The sequence below is a fragment of the Schistocerca nitens genome, chromosome 11 (assembly GCF_023898315.1).
Source record: "Schistocerca nitens isolate TAMUIC-IGC-003100 chromosome 11, iqSchNite1.1, whole genome shotgun sequence".
Lineage (NCBI taxonomy): Eukaryota > Metazoa > Arthropoda > Insecta > Orthoptera > Acrididae > Schistocerca > Schistocerca nitens.
The window spans coordinates 208,208,739-208,230,413 of NC_064624.1; the positions used below are offsets into that span (position 1 = coordinate 208,208,739).

The 21,675-nt window shown below is 45.0% G+C and overlaps 1 protein-coding gene across 1 annotated transcript in view; it reads right to left on the reverse strand.

Moving 5' to 3' along the window:
* LOC126213528 (5'-AMP-activated protein kinase subunit gamma-2-like) overlaps positions 1-21,675 on the reverse strand; it is an 889,308-nt gene that overhangs the window by 352,312 nt on the left and 515,321 nt on the right. The gene's annotated exons all lie outside the window — the stretch shown is intronic.

Consider the following 21,675-nt stretch of genomic DNA (forward strand, 5'->3'; position numbering starts at 1 on the left):
GAATTCTTCGAGCGTAAGCCCGCAGCGTTTCTCCGCAAGCTTAATAAACACCACAGATACACACGATAGACACTTTAACCATCAATAATACAGGGTGTCCGAAAAGTCTTCTCCTGATTACATAAATTGATAACTCAGGCTAGAAGTAACATACAAATATAAAACTTGTGGCGAATTGTTTACAACTATCAAAGTTATTTTTTCTGTTTTAGGTTCGCAGTACGTAAGTAGTAGAGATGGGTAGTTCGCGAACGAACGAGTGCAAAGGAACGGTTCACCAAGATGAACGAAAGGACCGAGGAACCAATTCCAAGGAACGATCGGTTCATAGTTCACTAGTTCACTTGGGCAGTTCTAGTTCCAGCCTCGGTCGCGTGCTCGTCTCAGTCTCCCTCGGCCGCACTCGTCGTTCTTCACATGACCACCTGTCTCAGTTCCACTGCCAACTGCACCTAGTTAGTTCAGTATCCAGTTGCTCGTTTCGTTTACTGCGCTCGCCCATTTTACGTGTGTTCCAAACTGTTCTTGCACGTGGTTGTGGCTATTCAGCGTCCACGACCGGTAATCAAAAACTATTTTATACTTACGTAAATTACACAAAAATTACGTTGTATGTAATATGTACGTCTTTTCAGGTAACAAAAGGGCATAGCAGCTACTTCATTATATCGATGAACAGCAGAAGGCATACTTACAACAAGGCAAGTTTTTGTGGTATTCATATATTTTTTGGTTTCATCGACTTGATTTAGCAGCTAACTTTCAATAATTAGCTTAATTTTTATTGTAAGAAAATTCATATAAAACGATTTTCGTGTATCTTTCATATACAGAACATTACATTTAGGAAGGCTCCAATTGTTTTTAAACTTGGTTGTTTCCAATTTGCATTACATGCTAGTTTGGTTTCTTTGGAAAAAAAAAAAAATTGGGTTGTGCGTCATTTTGGCTCGGTAGCAAAAGCGGTGCCTCTCCATTTGAAAAGACATAGATTGCCATAGAATCGTATTTACTTATTATCTGAAAAACATTTTTTCAGAAGGAGCTTTCAAACCAAAAAGTTTGTTACTGTGAACTTAATTATTATTATTATTATTATTATTATTATTATTATTGCTGCATGAACTTTAATAATGCAACATAAAAACCTAATTTTTACTAAGCGTGTGACGCAAGTACGAGAAAACCACATTTTATTTCATGCTTCCATAAAGTCTCTACTTCGCCTACGAACTCATAGACAACGTGAAGTATATATAGGGTGTAAACTATTATTGTTTACAACGTAGCATAGCTACGTAGTGGAAGTCGAAACGAAGAATTTTACACAAGACACTTGTGGTCTATTAAGTTGGGAAACAGCCACCGACAGGTTTAAAAGAAAACATGAGCTATAGCCGATGCGCGTCGCGTGAGATTTTCATGTTCTCTTCTCCAGCTCTCTACACATAGTCAACGGTTGTTTCGCAATTGTAGCTTGCATTAGCTTGTTATTTCTTCACTGCCTAATTATTACATGTTTGTCTGTCTGTTGTATCTGCTCGTAACGGGCAACACATCGTCCGTAATTGGCAAGCAGTCTGTACTCGGGGCCGGTTTTCCGTGCGCGATCAGCCACACAATGCTACAGATGGCTAAACGAGAGGTTCTGCAGAATCAAACAAATTACTTCTGAAAGTGTGTAACAATTCTGTAATGAATAAAAACTCTATACTCCAGGGGGGAGGCAAGTGCTCCCTCTTGGTGCCCTCCATCCTTCAGTCACCTACACTACTAGTTTTCGGTTTTTCATAAGAACCATATACCAAGCACAAATGTGAACAACGGTGAACGAGTAAAAATGAACGGTTCCCAAAAAAGAACGATCAGCAGTGAACTAGTTCCCAAGGGTGAACGAGTTTGCCCATCTCTAGGGCGCGCCGCATCCGCTCCTACAACGGCGAAACTACACACGTTTCTCCGTAAGCTTAATAAACACCACAGATACACACGACAGGCACTTTAACTGTCAATAATACACTGTGGTCAAATGGCTCTGAGCACTATGGGATTTAACAACTGAGGTCATCAGTCCCCTAGAACTTACAACTACTTAAACCTAACCTAAGGACATCACACACATCCATGCCCGAGGCAGGATTCGAACCTGCGACCGTAGCGGTCTTGCGGTTCCAGACTGCAGCGCCTTTAACCGCACGGCCACTTCGGCCGGCTAATACACTGTGTCCGAAAGGTCCTTCCCTGAATAGATAAAATCGTAACTCAGGCTAGAAGTAACATACAAATATAAAACTTGTGCCGAATTGTTTACAACTATCAAAGTTATTTTTTCTGTTTTAGGTTCGCAGTACGTAAGTAGTGGATGAGGTGCAGTGCCCAAGAAGCCATGTTAACCAATCAGGAGAAGGCACTGTGTGTGTCCTGTGGTACCATGAGACACGATCACCGACCACAGGGCAGAGAGACTCCCAGACAACACTTGGAAGGAATCCACCCGATGTCAAGAGCATTAAAGCCTGGTATGAGAGGTTCGATAACACAGGATCGGTTGCTGACCTTCCGTGGTCTGGTCGACCGAGAACCTCAGCAGACATGGTAGAGCTGTAAGGCAGTCGTTTCTGCGAAGACAGAAGAAATCGGTGCGCAGGGCCTCACGTGGTTTACAGATGCCAAAAAGCTCTCTCCGTGACATTTCACACAAACGTTTATTGTTTCGTGCACACAAAGTGCAAATCGTTCAGGCGTCGTTGCCCGATGACAGTACACGTCGATATGACTTTGCGGTTGAAGTGCTATCACGTATGGAGGACGATGATGCTTATCTCAGACGAATTGCCTTTTCCGACGAAGTGACCTTTTTTGTCAGTGGAGTAGTGAATCGCCATAATGTGGGCATTTGGGGTTCACAGCCCCCTGGCGAGGTCACGGAGTGCACCAGAGGCAGTCCAGAGGTGAATGTTTGGTGCGCGCGCTATTGCACAATCGAATTACGGGCCATTCTTCTTCGCGTCACATCTGCAGTGCATCTGGACGTGTCGCAACTGTATGCTTTTCCTCGGCTGCTTCAGTATCAACGCAATGTCTCATTTCAGCAAGACGGTGCACCGCCTCATTGGGGTTTGGACGTCCGCGACTATCTCGATACGACCTTTCCTGGGCGATGGATTGGTAGTGATGGGCCAACGGTTTGGCCTCCACGCTCTCCTGACATAACCCCATTAGACTTCTTTTTATGGGGTTATGTCAAGGACGAGGTCTACCGGACATGTGTACCAGATCTCTAAACCCTGCGGCAACGGATAACCACAGTCGTCGAATGGATGCCTCCAGGGATGTTGGCTAATGTGTAGACGGAAATTGAATATCGCCTAGATGTGCTACGTGCTACACAGGGTGCTTATGTGGAAGTTAACTGATGTGTCAAAAAAAAGAAGTGATGTGTGAAAAAAAAGTGATGCGTGGAAAAAAAAGTAACGTGTGGAAAAAAAAGTAACGTGTGGAAAAAAAAGTAACGTGTGGAAAAAAAAGTAACATGTGGAAAAAAAAGTAACATGTGGAAAAAAAAGTAACGTGTGGAAAAAAAAGTAACGTGGTGAAAAAAAAGTAACGTGGTGAAAAAAAAGTAACGTGGTGAAAAAAAAGTAACGTGGTGAAAAAAAAGTAACGTGGTGAAAAAAAAAGTAACGTGGTGAAAAAAAAAGTAACGTGGTGAAGTAATGTGGTGAAAAAAAAGTGATGTGGTGAAAAAAAAAGTGATGTGGTGAAAAAAAAGTGATGTGGTGAAAAAAAAAGTGATGTGGTGAAAAAAAAGTGATGTGGTGAAAAAAAGTGATGTGGTGAAAAAAAAGTGATGTGGTGAAAAAAAAGTGATGTGGTGAAAAAAAAGTGATGTGGTGAAAAAAAAGTGATGTGGTGAAAAAAAAGTGATGTGGTGAAAAATAAGTGATGTGGTGAAAAATAAGTGATGTGGTGAAAAATAAGTGATGTGGTGAAAAATAAGTGATGTGGTGAAAAATAAGTGATGTGGTGAAAAATAAGTGATGTGGTGAAAAATAAGTGATGTGGTGAAAAATAAGTGATGTGGTGAAAAATAAGTGATGTGGTGAAAAATAAGTGATGTGGTGAAAAATAAGTGATGTGGTGAAAAATAAGTGATGTGGTGAAAAATAAGTGATGTGGTGAAAAATAAGTGATGTGGTGAAAATAAGTGATGTGGTGAAAATAAGTGATGTGGTGAAAATAAGTGATGTGGTGAAAATAAGTGATGTGGTGAAAATAAGTGATGTGGTGAAAATAAGTGATGTGGTGAAAATAAGTGATGTGGTGAAAATAAGTGATGTGGTGAAAATAAGTGATGTGGTGAAAATAAGTGATGTGGTGAAAATAAGTGATGTGGTGAAAATAAGTGATGTGGTGAAAATAAGTGATGTGGTGAAAAAAAGTGATGTGGTGAAAAAAAGTGATGTGGTGAAAAAAAGTGATGTGGTGAAAAAAAGTGATGTGGTGAAAAAAAGTGATGTGGTGAAAAAAAGTGATGTGGTGAAAAAAAGTGATGTGTGAAAAAAAGTGATGTGTGAAAAAAAGTGATGTGTGAAAAAAAGTGATGTGTGAAAAAAGTGATGTGTGAAAAAAGTGATGTGTGAAAAAAGTGATGTGTGAAAAAAGTGATGTGTGAAAAAAGTGATGTGTGAAAAAAGTGATGTGAAAAAAGTGATGTGAAAAAAGTGATGTGAAAAAAGTGATGTGCGAAAAAAAGTGATGTGTGAAAATAACTATGAACAATTAGACACCAGTTTCATATTTGTATCTTACTTCTAGCCTGAGTTATCAATTTATGTAATCAGCGAAAGACTTTTCGGACACCCTGTATATGTTTCTTCATTATTTATAAGATTCTTCCAATGCTGTGGTGTAGGCTTTCGATTCCACGACTGTAGAAATCACTAGGCAATCAGGCGAAGAAGTCCACCATGTTCGGAGCTCATTTACATCCAGAAAGGAAGATCTCTTAAGGTTGGTCGATAGAGCACGGAGAAGATGAAAGCCTGAGGTCAATACGGTGGGTGCGGTATGCCTTCCCAATGCAACTGACGTACAGTGATTTTTATCAGTGTAGCAGAATGCGGCCAGTCGTTATCGTGTTGAAGAGTGACTTCACGCAGTCTTCCCGGTCGCTGTTCTCGGAATGCGTCTGCGGGACGTCTCACTTGTTGACAGTAAATATCAGGAGTGACGGTTAAAATGGTTCTAATGGCTCTGATCACTATGGGACTTAACATCTGAGGTCATCAGTCCCCTAGAACTTAGATCTACTTAAACCTAACTAACCTAAGGACATCACACACGTCCATGCCCGAGGCAGGATTCGAACCTGCGACCGTAGCAGCAGCGCGGTTCCAGACTGAAGCGCCTAGAACCGCTCGGCTACAGCGGCCGGCTAGCGACGGTTACAGTCGCGGAAGCAATTCGTAGTACGTAACAGACAGGCAGAGTCCACCACTCAATGTATCAGCGTCAGAAACTGCTGACCCTCTTACAAAGAAGAAAACGGCAACCAGCCACTATTAATACTGCTATTTAATTAGGTATGTAGCGCTAAAGAAATAGCAGTATTAATAGTGGCTGGTTGCCGTTTTCTTCTTTGTAAGAATTAACCTACATTAATTGCACACAGCCACCGTCTCACCATGTCAGTTTTAGACAAAATAGCATGCTAACCCTCTACTTAGTATTTTTACGGAATCGTACTATCGTGCAAAAAATAGTGTGAAATGTTTGATTACTGAACAGACGGGTATATATATGAAATATCGCCGGCCGGCGTGGCCCAGCGGTTCTAGTCAATTCAGTCTGGAACCGCGTGACCGCTACGATCGCAGGTTCGAATCCTGCCTCGGGCATGGATGTGTGTGATGTTCTTAGGTTAGTCAGGTTGAAGTAGTTCTGAGTTGTAGGGGACTGATGACCACAGCAGTTAAGTCCCATAGTGCTCAGAGCCTTTGAGCCATTTTTGAACCAGCTCTCTACCGCTCCACTCTCGAACGGTGCGCTGCAGAAACGAGCACTTTCATTTTTCTGTGTGAGCCCGATTTCCCAATTTCGTGAGAAGATCCCGTCGCAACGAAAAACGCCTTTCTTTTAATGATTACCACTCCAATTCTCGTGTCATGTCTGTGACACTATTTCGCCCGTGTCGCGATAATACAGAACGAGCTGCCCTTCTTTGTACTGTTTCAATGTGATCCGTCAGTCCTATCTGATGCGGATCCCACACCGCACAGCAATACTCCAGAATAGGGCGGACAAGTGTGGTGTAAGCAGTCTCTTTGGTAGACCTGTTACACCTTCCAAGTGTTTGCCTGTGAATCTCAGTCTGTGGTTTGCTCTACCCACATCATCTATGTCATCGTTCCAATTTAGGTTATTTGTAATTGAATTTACGGCATTTAATTCTGACTGATTCATCGTGCAACCGAAGCTTAACGGATTCCTTCGAGTACTCATGTGGATGACCTCACACTTTTCGTTATTTAGGGTAAATCTGCCAATGTCCCGACCAAATAGATATCTTTTCTCTACCGTGTTGAAATTTGATTTGATCTTCTGATGACATTATTGGTCGATAAACGACAGCCTCATCTGCAAAAACAACCGAAGACGGCTGTTCAGATTGTCTCCCAAACCGTTTGTATAGATAAGGAACAGCAAAGGGGTTACAACACTACCTTGGGAAACACCACAAATCACTTTACGTCAGTTACTACAAACTGTGAGCTCTCTGATAGGAAATCACGAGTCCAGTCACATAACTCAGACGATATTCCATAAGCACGCAATTTCACTACAAGACGCTTGTGCGGTGCAGTGTCAAAAGCGTTCCGGAAATCCAGGAATACGGAATCAATTTGAAATCCCTTGTCGATAGCAGTCAACACTTCGTGCGAGTGAAGAGCTAGTTGTGTTTCACAGGAATTATGTTTTCTAAATCCGTGTTGACTGTGTGTCAATAGACTGTTCTCTTCGACGTAGTTCATAATGTTCGAAAACTATACATGTTCCAAAATCCTGCTGGATATCGACGTTAACGATACGCGGCTGTAATTTAGTGTGTTACTCCTACGTCCACAAACTTTTACCCTCTCTTGCTGCCCAAACTGAGGCCATTACCATGGCTACAGTGGTCTTCAGAGCTATTGGCGTAATGACTGCCGAGGCTAACTGATTCTTCTACGACTTCCTGACGTGTGTGTGTGTGTGTGTGTGTGTGTGTGGCCGCCGAAGCCGCCGACGGCTGATTTCCCAGGGGGCAGCTGTAGTCTGCGATGACAGCGCCGTATCTGAGAGGCGGCGTCTTACGTAACCACAGTCTCCCCCCACTACGCAGCGCCACCTAACGTAACGGACTGCCTCAGTTTCGCAGCTCCTATAAAACTTGACGGCGGCGCCACGACTTCCCAAAGACGGCCAACTTTTTCCCGCTGTTCTCGACTGCAATCCTGGCGCACAGCTCTGCAGTAACACGCGCCAGCCGTGCCCTTAGCACCGAAATTTTCTTGGCACGCGGGGGAAAATAATCAGTGACGAAACTGAGAAGTTTCCTTCGGAACCCGCACTAATTTCTCGCCCTGCCGTTGCTTCATTTGTGCCTCTCTCTCTCTCTCTCTCTCTCTCTCTCTCTATACTCCTGGAAATGGAAAAAAGAACACATTGACACCGGTGTGTCAGACCCACCATACTTGCTCCGGACACTGCGAGAGGGCTGTACAAGCAAAGATCACACGCACGGCACAGCGGACACACCAGGAACCGCGGTGTTGGCCGTCGAATGGCGCTAGCTGCGCAGCATTTGTGCACCGCCGCCGTCAGTGTCAGCCAGTTTGCCGTGGCATACGGAGCTCCATCGCAGTCTTTAACACTGGTAGCATGCCGCGACAGCGTGGACGTGAACCGTATGTGCAGTTGACGGACTTTGAGCGAGGGCGTATAGTGGGCATGCGGGAGGCCGGGTGGACGTACCGCCGAATTGCTCAACACGTGGGGCGTGAGGTCTCCACAGTACATCGATGTTGTCGCCAGTGGTCGGCGGAAGGTGCACGTGCCCGTCGACCTGGGACCGGACCGCAGCGACGCACGGATGCACGCCGAGACCGTAGGATCCTACGCAGTGCCGTAGGGGACCGCACCGCCACTTCCCAGCAAATTAGGGACACTGTTGCTCCTGGGGTGTCGGCGAGGACCATTCGCAACCGTCTCCGTGAAGCTGGGCTACGGTCCCGCACACCGTTAGGCCGTCTTCCGCTCACGCCCCAACATCGTGCAGCCCGCCTCCAGTGGTGTCGCGACAGGCGTGAATGGAGGGACGAATGGAGACGTGTCGTCTTCAGCGATGAGAGTCGCTTCTGCCTCGGTGCCAATGATGGTCGTATGCGTGTTTGGCGCCGTGCAGGTGAGCGCCACAATCAGGACTGCATACGACCGAGGCACACAGGGCCAACACCCGGCATCACGGTGTGGGGAGCGATCTCCTACACTGGCCGTACGCCACTGGTGATCGTCGAGGGGACACTGAATAGTGCACGGTACATCCAAACCGTCATCGAACCCATCGTTCTACCATTCCTAGACCGGCAAGGGAACTTGCTGTTCCCACAGGACAATGCACGTCCGCATGTATCCCGTGCCACCCGACGTGCTCTAGAAGGTGTAAGTCAACTACCCTGGCCAGCAAGATCTCCGGATCTGTCCCCCATTGAGCATGTTTGGGACTGGATGAAGCGTCGTCTCACGCGTTCTGCACGTCCAGCACGAACGCTGGTCCAACTGAGGCGCCAGGTGGAAATGGCATGGCAAGCCGTTCCACAGGACTACATCCAGCATCTCTACGATCGTCTCCATGGGAGAATAGCAGCCTGCATTGCTGCGAAAGGTGGATATACACTGTACTAGTGCCGACATTGTGCATGCTCTGTTGCCTGTGTCTATGTGCCTGTGGTTCTGTCAGTGTAACCATGTGATGTATCTGACCCCAGGAATGTGTCAATAAAGTTTCCCCTTCCTGGGACAATGAATTCACGGTGTTCTTATTTCAATTTCCAGGAGTGTATATATATAGGGGGGGGGGGGGGGGGAGAGAGAGAGAGAGAGAGAGAGAGAGAGAGAGAGAGAGAGAGAGAGAGAGAGAGAGAGAGAGAGAGAGAGAGACCTAACGTTACCGCTCGATATATTTCGTAAACCACATCAAATACTGACGAATCGATTCCACAGACCGAACGTGAGGCGAGGGGCTAGCGTAATTGGTTAATACAAACCATAAAAAAAATGCACGGAAGTATGTTTTTTAACACAAATCTACGTTTTTTTTAAATGGAACCCCGTTAGTTTTGTTAGCACATCTGAACATATAAACAAATACGTAATCAGTGCCGTTTGTGGCATTGTAAAATGTTAATTACATCCGGAGATATTGTAACCTAAAGTTGACGCTGGAGTACCACTCCTCCGCTGTTCGATCGTGTGTATCGGACAGCATCGAATTACGTAGAGATCCAAAGGCAAAGGTGATGGACCTTAGGTACAGAAGAGACTGGAACAGCACATTACGTCCACATGCTAACACCTTTTTATTGGTCTTTTTCACTGACGCACATGTACATTACCATGAGGGGTGAGGTACACGTACACACGTGGTTTCCGTTTTCAATTACGGAGTGGAATAGAGAGTGTGTCCCGACATGTCAGGCCAATAGATGTTCAATGTGGTGGCCATCATTTGCTGCACACAATTGCAATCTCTGGCGTAATGAATGTCGTACACGCCGCAGTACATCTGGTGTAATGACGCCGCAGGCTGCCACAACACGTTGTTTCATATCCTCTGGGGTTGTAGGCACATCACGGTACACATTCTCCTTTAGCATACCCCACAGAGAGAAGTCCAGAGGTGTAAGATCAGGAGAACGGGCTGGCCAATTTATGCGTCCTCCACGTCCTATGAAACGCCCGTCGAACATCCTGTCAAGGGTCGGCCTAGTGTTAATTGTGGAATGTGCAGGTGCACCATCATGCTGATACCACATACGTCGACGCGTTTCCAGTGGGACATTTTCGAGCAACGTTGGCAGATCGTTCTGTAGAAACGCGATGTATGTTGCAGTGCTCTCCGATACACACGATCGAACAGCGGAGGAGTGGTACTCAAGCGTCAAATTTAGGTTACAATATCTCCCGACGTAATTAACATTTTACAATGTAACAAACGGCACTGATTACATATTTGTTTATATGTTCAGATGTGCTAACAAAACTAACGGGGTTCCATTTAAAAAAAAGTAGGTTTGTGTTAAAAACATACTTCCGTGCATTTTTTTTTATGGTTTGTATTAACCAATTACGCTAGCCCCTCTCCTCACGTTCGGTCTGTGGAATCGATTCGTCAGTATTTGATGTGGTTTACGAAATATATCCAGTGGTAACGTTAGGTGACTCACCCTGCATATACCTTTGTAACACCATATATATATATATATATATATATGGTGTTACAAAAAGGTACGGCCAAACTTTCAGGGAACATTCCTCACACAAAGAAAGAAAAGATGTTATGTGGACATGTGTCCGGAAACGCTTACTTTCCATGTTAGAGCTCATTTTATTATTTCTCTTCAAATCACATTAATCATGGAATGGAAACACACAGCAACAGAACGGACCAGCGTGACTTCAAACACTTTGTTACAGGAAATGTTCAAAATGTCCTCCGTTAGCGAGGATACGTGCATCCACCCTCCGTCGCACGGAATCCCTGATGCAGCCCTGGAGAATGGCGTATTGTATCACAGCCGTCCACAATACGAGCACGAAGAGTCTCTACATTTGGTACCGGGGTTGCGTAGACGAGAGCTTTCAAATGCCCCCATAAATGAAAGTCAAGAGGGTTGAGGTCAGGAGAGCGTGGAGGCCGCGGAATTGGTCCGCCTCTACCAATCCGTCGGTCACCGAATCTGTTGTTGAGAAGCGTACGAACACTTTGACTGAAATGTGCAGGAGCTCCATCGTGCATGAACCACATGTTTGTCGTACTTATAGAGGCACATGTTCTAGCAGCACAGGTAGAGTATCCCTTATCTGGCAGTGAATCGAGGAAGTACAGTACATACTGACGAAAGTAAAATGAGCCCTAACACGGAAATTAAGCGTTTCCACATAACATCTTTTCTTTATTTGTGCGTGAGAAATGTTTCCTAAAGTTTGGCCGTGCCTTTTTGTAACACCCTGTATATACTGTGTCTATCGCTCACGTTTTCCTGTATAGTGGTCGACGCGAGCAAACCTAGCCCGGCGAGCTTGCAGTGTGAGGGAAATCTCAGGATTTGAACTCCAGGATTTGAACTCCAGGATTTGAACTCCAGGATTTGAACTCCAGGATTTGAACTCCAGGATTTGAACTCCAGGATTTGAACTCCAGGATTTGAACTCCAGGATTTGAACTCCAGGATTTGAACTCCAGGATTTGAACTCCAGGATTTGAACTCCAGGATTTGAACTCCAGGATTTGAACTCCAGGATTTGAACTCCAGGATTTGAACTCCAGGATTTGAACTCCAGGATTTGAACTCCAGGATTTGAACTCCAGGATTTGAACTCCAGGATTTGAACTCCAGGATTTGAACTCCAGGATTTGAACCCCAGGATTTGAACCCCAGGATTTGAACCCCAGGATTTGAACCCCAGGATTTGAACTCCAGGATTTGAACTCCAGGATTTGAACTCCAGGATTTGAACTCCAGGATTTGAACTCCAGGATTTGAACTCCAGGATTTGAACTCAGGACCGTCCGGACTCCGTTAACGCGCGATTTCTCTATTCCATGCAACGAGAGGCTTGTTTTAGGCAGAAGATTTCCTACTGCCCAAAGTTGAGTATAAGTTTACCCTCTGGACCGTGTGTTTGTGAAATAGAAATAGATTACCGTTTGCTCGCGTCCATCATATGTTCATCAAATTGACGTTTTGCGTTAAGCTTGCATAGAGTCTACATTATTTTGGTTGTTGTTACCGGCACGTGAAGGGGCCGTAGTCACAAGTGTGACGGCTAATATGCTGCTGTTGTTGTTGTGGTCTTCAGTCGTGAGAGTGGTTTGATGCAGCTCTCCATGCTACTCTAATCCTGTGCAAGCTTCTTAATTTCCCAGTACCTACCGCAGCCTACATCCTTCTGAATCTGCTTAGTGTATTCATCTCTTCGTCTCCCTCTACGATTTTTACCCTCCACACTGCCCTCCAATGCTAAATTTGTGATCCCTTGATGCCTCAAAACATGTCCTACCAACCGATCCCTTCTTCTAGTCAAGTTGTGCGACAAACTTCTCTTCTCCCCAATCCTATTCAATACCTCATTAGTTACGTGATCTACCCATCTAATCTTCAGCATTCTTCTGTAGCAGCACATTTCGAAAGCTTCTATTCTCTTCTTGTCCAAACTGGTTATCGTCCATGTTTCACTTCCATACATGGCTACACTCCATACAAATACTTTCAGAAACGACTTCCTGACTCTTAAATCTATACTCAGTATTAACAAATTTCCCTTCTTCAGAAACGATTTCCTTGCCATCGCCAGTCTACATTTTATATCCTCTCTACTTCGACCATCATCAGTTATTTTACTCCCTAAATAGCAAAACGCCTTTACTACATTGTCTCATTTCCTAATCTAATCCCCTCAGCATCACCCGATTTAATTTGACTACATTCCATTATCCTCATCTTGCTTTTGTTGATGTTCATCTTATATCCTCCTTTCAAGACACTGTCCATTCCGTTGAACTGCTCTTCCAAGTCCTTTGCTGTCTCTGACAGAATTACAATGTCATCGGCGAACCTAATATTGTAAATACTAATTGTGGATGGGGCCTTGATATGCTAATGTTGTTGATTGATTATTTTCTGCTGCTGAATTCATGTGTATGTGTAATCAATAAGGAAGTGTTGCAACTACAAACTGGTTGTGTTACTGGTATACAAGGTTAGTGTGCAATCGCCACACCACCGTTCAAATACAACACACTTGGGCCAACACTTCTTCCAACCCCCGAAGCAATTCTCGTAAGTACTTTTTGGTACAGCCTTGAGTACAGTAACTAAGATTGGAAAGAGCACATAGATAATATTGTGGGAAGGCGAAACAAAGACTGCTCTTTGTCGGCAAAACACTATGAAGATTCGACAAACCCCATTACACTTTTCCGCCCTCTACTGAAATATTGCTGCGCGGTGTGGGATCCTTATCAAGCAGGATTGACGGAGGACATCGAAAAAGTGCAAAGAAGGGCAGCTCGTTTCGTGTTAGCGCGCAATAGGGGTGAGAGTGTCAGTGATATGATACGCGAGTTGGGGTGGCAGTCACTGAAACACAGGCGGTTTTCTTTGCGGTGAGATCTAGTTACGAAATTTCAATTGCCAGCTTTCTCTTCTGAATACTAAACAGTTTGTTGACACCCACCTATGTAGGGAGAAATGATCATCATAACGAAATAAGAGAAATCAGAGCTGGAACCGAAGGATTTAGGTGTTCCTTTTTCCCACGCGCCATTCGAGAATGCAATGGTAGAGAAGTAGTATGAAAACGGTTCGATGAACCGTCTGCCAGGCACTTTAAGTGTGAATTGCTGAGTAACCATGTAGATGTAGACTTCCAGCGACGCAGTTTTTATTTTTTTAGTTGTCGAAAATCTTCGTCCTTTCATAGATCTCCTCAGTTTTGGGAACAGGAAGAAGTCACAGGGGGATCAAATCCGGTGAATATGGTGGCTGAGGCATGATTGTAACATTGTTTTCGGCAAGAAATCTCTCAAAGCAACGATGAATGAGCAGGTGTATAGTCCTGATGGAAAACCACGAATTGGTTTTCCACAATTCCGGACTTTTTTTGCGTATTGCTTCTCGCAAACGGCGGATAACGTCAAGGTAATACCCCTTATTGAACGTACGACCTCGAGGCAAAAATTCATGATGGAGTATCCCACGGTAATTTTTTCTTTTTTTAAAAAAAGGGGGGAGCAAAACTTTGGGATTTGATAGAACTTCGGGTGTTTTTTTCGCTCTTTGTTCTGCGGGATGCTTCCATTGGGACGACTGGGCTCTGGTTTCGACGTCATAACTGTAAACTCATGTTCCGCCACCAGTTATGACCCTTTTGGGCAAATCAGGATCATCGTTGACGTCATTCAAGAGCTCTTGAGCGATGCTGGTGCAACGGTTCTTCTGATCAAAATTCAGAAGTTTTGTAACAATCTTCGCCGACACACTTCTCGTGCCCAAAACATCCCAAAAAATTGCATGACACGAGCCGACCGTCATGCCAAGATCCTCAGCAACGTCTCTTACAATAGTCCGACGATTTTCCACATCGATTTTCTTCACGGCTTCGACGTTATCACCTGCCGTGCTGGGGTGTCCAGAGCGACGTTCGTCATTGGCGTCTTCTCAGCCATCTTGGAAGAGCTCATATCACTTTTAAACTTTATTTTTTTATTTTACTTAGTGCAGACTCACCGTATGCCACTGTCAACATTTCAAGTATTTTAGACCACTCGATTCCATTTTTCACACAAAAGTTGATGCAATTTCTTTGCTCCATTTTTTGCAAAAATCGAAAATCGCCACACAGTAAAACAAGTCTAACTTTTCTATCTGTCAAAACAAACGAAGTGTGCTGTACTCCTGAAACTGAGAACATGTGTTCGGCACATGTGTACCAACGTGACAAAAAAAATAGGGCCGATAGTCGAATGTACGTTGCCCGCGAAATCTGAAGTCACCTCACTATTTGAACAGCCCTCGTATGTATGTAGATGCAAATGTAGAACTCGGGTTGGAACGGTGTGAAGCCAAGCAGTGCTAATATCGTCTCCACTTTCGGTTTCGTGATGACAATTCGCTAAAAATATAGCAGAGGACGCGAAGGGGATAAGAGACACGCAAGAGAAACTTACTCGAATATTTAAACTGTGAGTCAGACGGGGACACGAACCAGGAACCTTTCCATTTCGCGACAAGTGCTCTACCCACAGAGATCTAGCTTGGCACGACTCTCAATCCGCCCACACAGATCTATTCCGGTTATTTTCCCCTCTCCTACTTTCCTCTTGGACACCTGCGAAAGACTGAGAACGCAAACCAGAAGACGAAGGCTCTTGACATACGAGGTGCATTCAACTTCTAAGGCCGCCGATTTTTTTTATAATTAACCACTCACCCGAAATCGATGAAACTGGCGTTACTTCTCGACGTAATCGCGCTGCAGACGTACACATTTTTCACAACGCTGACGCCACGATTCCCTGGCAGTGGCGAAGGCTTCTTTAGGAGTCTGTTTTGACCACTGGAAAATCGCTGAGGCAATAGCAGCACGGCTGGTGAATGTGCGGCCACGGAGAGTGTCTCTCATTGTTGGAAAAAGCCAAAAGTCACTAGGAGCCAGGTCAGGTGAGTAGGGAGCACGAGGAATCACTTCAAAGTTGTTATCACGAAGAAACTGTTGCGTAACGTTAGCTCTATGTGCGGGTGCGTTGTCTCGGTGAAACAGCACACGCGCAGCCCTTCCCGGACGTTTTTGTTGCACTGCAGGAAGGAATTTGTTCTTCAAAACATTTTCGTAGGATGCACCGTAGTGCGCTTTGGAACGCAATGGGTAAGGACTGCGCCCTCGCTGTCCCAGAACATGGACACCATCATTTTTTCAACACTGGCGGTTACCCGAAATTTTTTTGGTGGCGGTGAATCTGTGTGCTTCCATTGAGCTGACTGGTGCTCTGTTTCTGGATTGAAAAATGGCATCCACGTCTCATCCATTGTCACAACCGACGAAAAGAAAGTCCCATTCGTGCTGTCGTTGCGCGTCAACATTGCTCGGCAACGTGCCACACGGGCAGCCGTGTGGTCGTCCGTCAGCATTCGTGGCACCCACCTGGATGACACTTTTCGCATTTTCAGGTCGTCGTGCAGGATTGTGTGCACAGAACCCACAGAAATGCCAACTCTGGAGGCGATCTGTTCGACAGTCATTCGGCGATCCCCCAAAACAATTCTCTCGATTTTCTCGATCGTGTCGTCAGACCGGCTTGTGCGAGCCCGAGGTTGTTTCGGTTTGTTGTCACACGATGTTCTGCCTTCATTGAACTGTCGCACCCACGAACGCACTTTCGACACATCCGTAACTCCGTCACCACATGTCTCCTTCAGTTGTCAATGAATTTCAATTGGTTTCACACCACGCAAATTCAGAAAACGAATGATTGCACGCTGTTCAAGTAAGGAAAACGTCGCCATTTTAAGTATTTAAAACAGTTCTCATTCTCGCCGCTGGCGGTAAAATTCTATCTGCAGTACGGTGCTGCCATCTCTGGGACGTATTGACAAAGAACGCGGCCTCATTTTAAAACAATGCGCATGTTTCTATCTCTTTCCAGTCCGGAGAAAAAAATCGGAGGCCTTAGAACTTGAATGCTCCTCGTAGTAAGCCGATAAGTCTGAACACGACCGCGTGACTTTAGCAACGGTACCGCGTGTCCCACCCTCTGCCACGCACTCTAAAGTTATTTCACAGGCCACGCTGCCCGCTTAGCAAGGCACGGTACAAGTATTTCTCTCGTAATCTGTCAGGCGGCTTTGCTCGCCATCCGTCTACGAAATTGCTGCCATCTGTCACTGTGACAGTCCATATGCAAACATCTAATGAGATACGAAACGCGTTCCGAAACAGGCTATCCATCACGTATCATGCAATACAGCGACATAAACACGCAGAACACTGCTGTTAGCGTAGGCGTTATTTCACCTGTGGTTACAGTCGACTATCAATCACTGCAATACCTCGCTATGGGGCGACGGCAAGTGGATGCGGCCCCGTTTCTGTTACACGACGCTTAATTACGGCGACAGTGGCAAAAAAAACCTAATTAGAGCGTCGCTATTTTTCTCGCGTCAGCATCTCAACACGCTGGCATCGGCTCCGCTAACAGGAAACGGAACGTTATTATTAACGGCATGAATCTGTCAGCTATGATATTAACTTGAGCCATTAGACAAGTAAGCGATATAGTGTTTTATGTTTCTCGATTCGGTACTACGTAATATAAGCTCGCCGTATAGAATACTCGTCACCGTTCTTTGAGAGCAGACCTACTAGCTATGGACAAAAGTACAATGGTACCAAGTTGAACGCAGATAAAATATCTCAACTCAAAACACAATTTTAAAATATTCTCCAACGCGGTACATGCATGCATGTAAGAGATGCACACGTGTAAAATAGACGAGTTACCGTGAAATAAAAAAAAATATGGAGTTGTGGTCTCCAGTCCGAAGACTTGTTCGATGCAACTTTCCACGCTTCTGTGTCCTGTATGAACCTCTGTATCTCCCAGTACCTACTGCAACCTACATCCTTCTGAATCTGCTTAGTGTATTCATCTCTTGGTCTCCCTCTACGATTTTTACGCTCCACGCTGCCCTCCAATGCTAAATTTGTGATCCCTTGATGCCTCAGAACATGTCCTACCAACCGATCCCTTCTTCTAGTCAAGTTGTGCCACAAACTCCTCTTCTCCCCAATCCTATTCAATACCTCCTCATTAGTTACATGATCCACCCACCTTATCTTCAGCATTCTTCTGTAGCACCACATTTCGAAAGCTTCTATTCTCTTCTTGTCTAAACTACTTATCGCCCACGTTTCACTTCCACACATGGCTACACTCCATATAAATACTTTCAGAAACGACTTCCTCACACTTAAATCTATACTCGATGTTAAATCTCTCTTCTTCCAAAAAACACTTTGCTTGGAATAGCCATTGTATTTTTAGATCATGTCTACTTCGGCCATCATTAGTTATTACGCCCCCCGTAAGACCCACATTCCCAACTGTGCACAATCTATGTACGTAATGCTCCTAAGCTCAGGGTTTGAATTATCAGTTATTCAAGAGAAGCTGCACGGTCATCAATGGTATCTGTTCTTTCGAGAACAATTAGTATTTTCATATATAGTTCGCCGATGACATTGTAATTCTGTCAGAGACAGCAAAGGACTTGGAAGAGCAGTTGAACGGAATGGACAGTGTCTTGAAAGGAGGATATAAGATGAACATCAACAAAAGCAAAACGAGGATAATGGAATGTAGTCAAATTAAGTCGGGTGATGCCGAGGTAATTAGATTAGGAAATGAGACACTTAAAGAAGTAAAGGAGTTTTGCTATTTGGGGAGCAAAATAACTGATGATGGTCGAAGTAGAGAGGATATAAAATGTAGACTGGCAATGGCAAGGAAAGCGTTTGAAGAAGAGAAATTTGTTAACATCGAGTACAGATTTAAGTGTCAGGAAGTCATTTTTGAAAGTATTTGTATGGAGTGTAGCCATGTATGGAAGTCAAACATGGGTGATAAATAGTTTGGAGAAGAAGAGAATAGAAGCTTTCGAAATGTGGTGCTACAGAATAATGCTGAAGCTTAGATGGGTAGATCACATAACTAATGAGGAAGTATTGAATAGGATTGGGGAGAAGAGAAGTTTGTGGCACAACTTGACCAGAAGAAGGGATTGGTTGGTAGGACATGTTTTGAGGCATCAAGGGATCACCAATTTAGTATTGGAGGGCAGCGTGGAGGGTAAAAACCGTAGAGGGAGACCAAGAGATCAATACACTAAGCAGATTCAGAAGGATGTAGGCTGCAGTAGGTACAGGGAGATCAAGAAGCTTGCACAGGATAGAGTAGCATGGAGAGCTGCATCAAACCAGTCTCAGGACTGAAGACTAAAACAACAACAACATATAGTTAAATGGCTACCCGGCCATTGACCTTCGTCTGTGCGAATGTGCACAGGTTGCCCGAGCTCATACGGGAATCGTCACCTTATTGGGCACGAGTAATGAGTGGATGGATGGGCAAAATATCTATCAAAAACATTACGTATATGGATGGTTGGGAATGTGCGTCTCACGGGAAGCGTGCAAGGGAGAACTCGCTGTAGTCGCGCTATTCATCTGCGCCCTCGGTGGCTCAGATGCATAGAGCGTCTGCCATGTAAGCACGAGATCCTGGGTTCGAGTCCCGGCCGGGGCACACATTTTCAGCTGTCCCCATTGAGGTATATTAACAACACCTGTCGGCAGCTGAGGGTTTCGATTAATTATCATTTATCACGATTACATCTGATATAGTTCAGAAAGTGTCGCCCTCTACATAGGCACGGCATACCTGCTAATATCGTGTCGGACAACCCACACTGATTTCTGCGGTTATTTGACGCAATGTTGCTTGTCTGTAAGCACTGACAACTATCCGCAAACTTCTCTGCTCTCGGTCGTTAGGTGACCGAGGCGAGACGTAATGCCTGATATTCGGTATTCTCGGCACACTCTTGGCATTTTGGGAAGTGCAATGTCTAATGCATCTCGCGCCAACTGCCATTCCGCATTCCACATGTATCACCTACTACAAACGACACCGCTGCCAGAGTGCCGCGCTTTTATCCCTTGTGTACGTGATTTCTGCCAGCTGTATACAGGGTGGTACATTGATCGTGACCGGGCCAAATATCTCACGTAATAAGCGTCAAACGAAAAAACTACAAAGAGCGAAACTCGTCTAGCTTGAAGGGGGAAACCAGATGGCGCCTTGCTTGGCCCGCTAGATGGCTTTTTTTTAATACGAACCCTCATTTTTTATTACATATTCGTGTATTACGTAAAGAAATATGAACGTTTTAGTAGGACCACTTTTTTCGCTTTGTCATAGATGGCGCTGTAATAGTCACAAAACATTCCGGCCACAATTTTAGACCAACAGTTGGTAACAGGTAGGTTTTTTGAATTAAAATACGGAACGTTGGTACGTTAGAACATCTCATTTCAGTTGTTCCAATGTGATACGTGTACCTTTGTGAACTTATTTTTGAGAACGCATGCTGTTACAGCGTGATTACCTGTAAACACCACATTAATGCAATAAATGCTCAAAATGATGTCCGTCAACCCCAATGCATTTGGCAATACGTGTAACGACATTCCTCTCAACAGCGAGTAGTTCGCCTTCCGTATTGTTCGCACATGCATTGACAATGCGCTGACGCATGTTGTCAGGCGTTGTCGGTGGATCACGATGGCAAATATCCTTCAACTTTCCCCACAGAAAGAAATCCGGAAACGTCAGATCCGATGAACGTGCGGGTAACGGTATGGTGCTTCGACGACCAATCCACCTGTCATGAAGTATGCTATTCAATACCGCTTCAACCGCACGCGAGCTGTGTGCCGGATATCCATCATGTAGGAAGTACATCGGCATTCTGTCATGCAGTGAAACATCTTGTACTAACATCGGTAGAACATTACGTTGGAAATCAGCATACATTGCACCATTTAGACTGCCATCGATAAAATGGGGGCCAATTATCCTTCCTCCCATAATGCCTCACCACACATTAACCCACCAAGGTCGCTGATGTTCCACTTGTCGCAGCCATCGTGGATTTTCCGTTGCCCAATAGTGCATATTATGCCGGTTTACGTTACTGCTGTTGGTGAATGACGCTTCGTCGCTAAATAGAACGTGCAAAAAATCTGTGATCGTCCCGTAGTTTCTCTTCTGCCCAGTGGCAGAACTGTACACGACGTTCAACATCGATTGCACCTGTACCATATTTCTATGCCCCAGGAATTGCATGGCGACGACTTTGATGTAGCATTCTCAACACCGACGTTTTTGAGATTCCCGATTCCTGGGCGATTTGTCTGCTACTGATGTGCGGATTAGTCGCGACAGCAGCTAGAACACCTACTTGGTTTGTTGCAGGTCGTGGTTGACGTTTCACATGTGGCTCAACACTTCCTGTCTCCTTAAATAACGTAACTATCCGGCGAACGGTCCGGACACTTGGATGATGTCGTCCAGGATACCGAGCAGCATACATAGCACACGCCAGTTGGGCATTTTGATCACAATAGCCATACATCAACACGATATCTATATTTCCCGCAATTGGTAAACGGTCCATTTTAACACGGGTAATGTATCACGAAGCAAATACCGTTCGCACTGTCGGAATGTTACGTGATACCACGTACTTATACGTTTGTGGCTATTGCAGCGCCATCTATCACAAAGCGAAAGAAGTGGTCCAACTAAAACATTCATATTTCTTTACTTACTACACGAATATGTAATAAAAAATGGGGTTCCTATTAAAAAAACGCAGTTGATGTCCTTTGACCTATGGCAGCGCCATCTTGGGGGCCAAACGTAGCGCCATCTGGTTTCCGCTTCAAGCAAGACGAGTTTCGTTCTCTGTAGTTTTTCGTTTGATGCTCAATTTGTGAGGTATTTGGCCCGGTAACGATCAATCGACCACCCTGTATACGACTATCGCTATTTCACGACCTCCTGGCCTCACTATTTACGACCTACCTCGGTACTTCGGGCAGCGGCTACCTGGTACGTCCCGTGACTCCACCTGGCCAGAGCCGCCACCGCCGCTGGTTGACCAGGCTTGAAGCAGCGCGCACAGTGGACCGCGGCCAGCAGGTAACACAGAACGCCGGCCGCCTCATTAGCATACGTCAGATGCCCGCGCTCATTAAATCAGCAGAGCACAGCCCGCTACTGCCTGACGA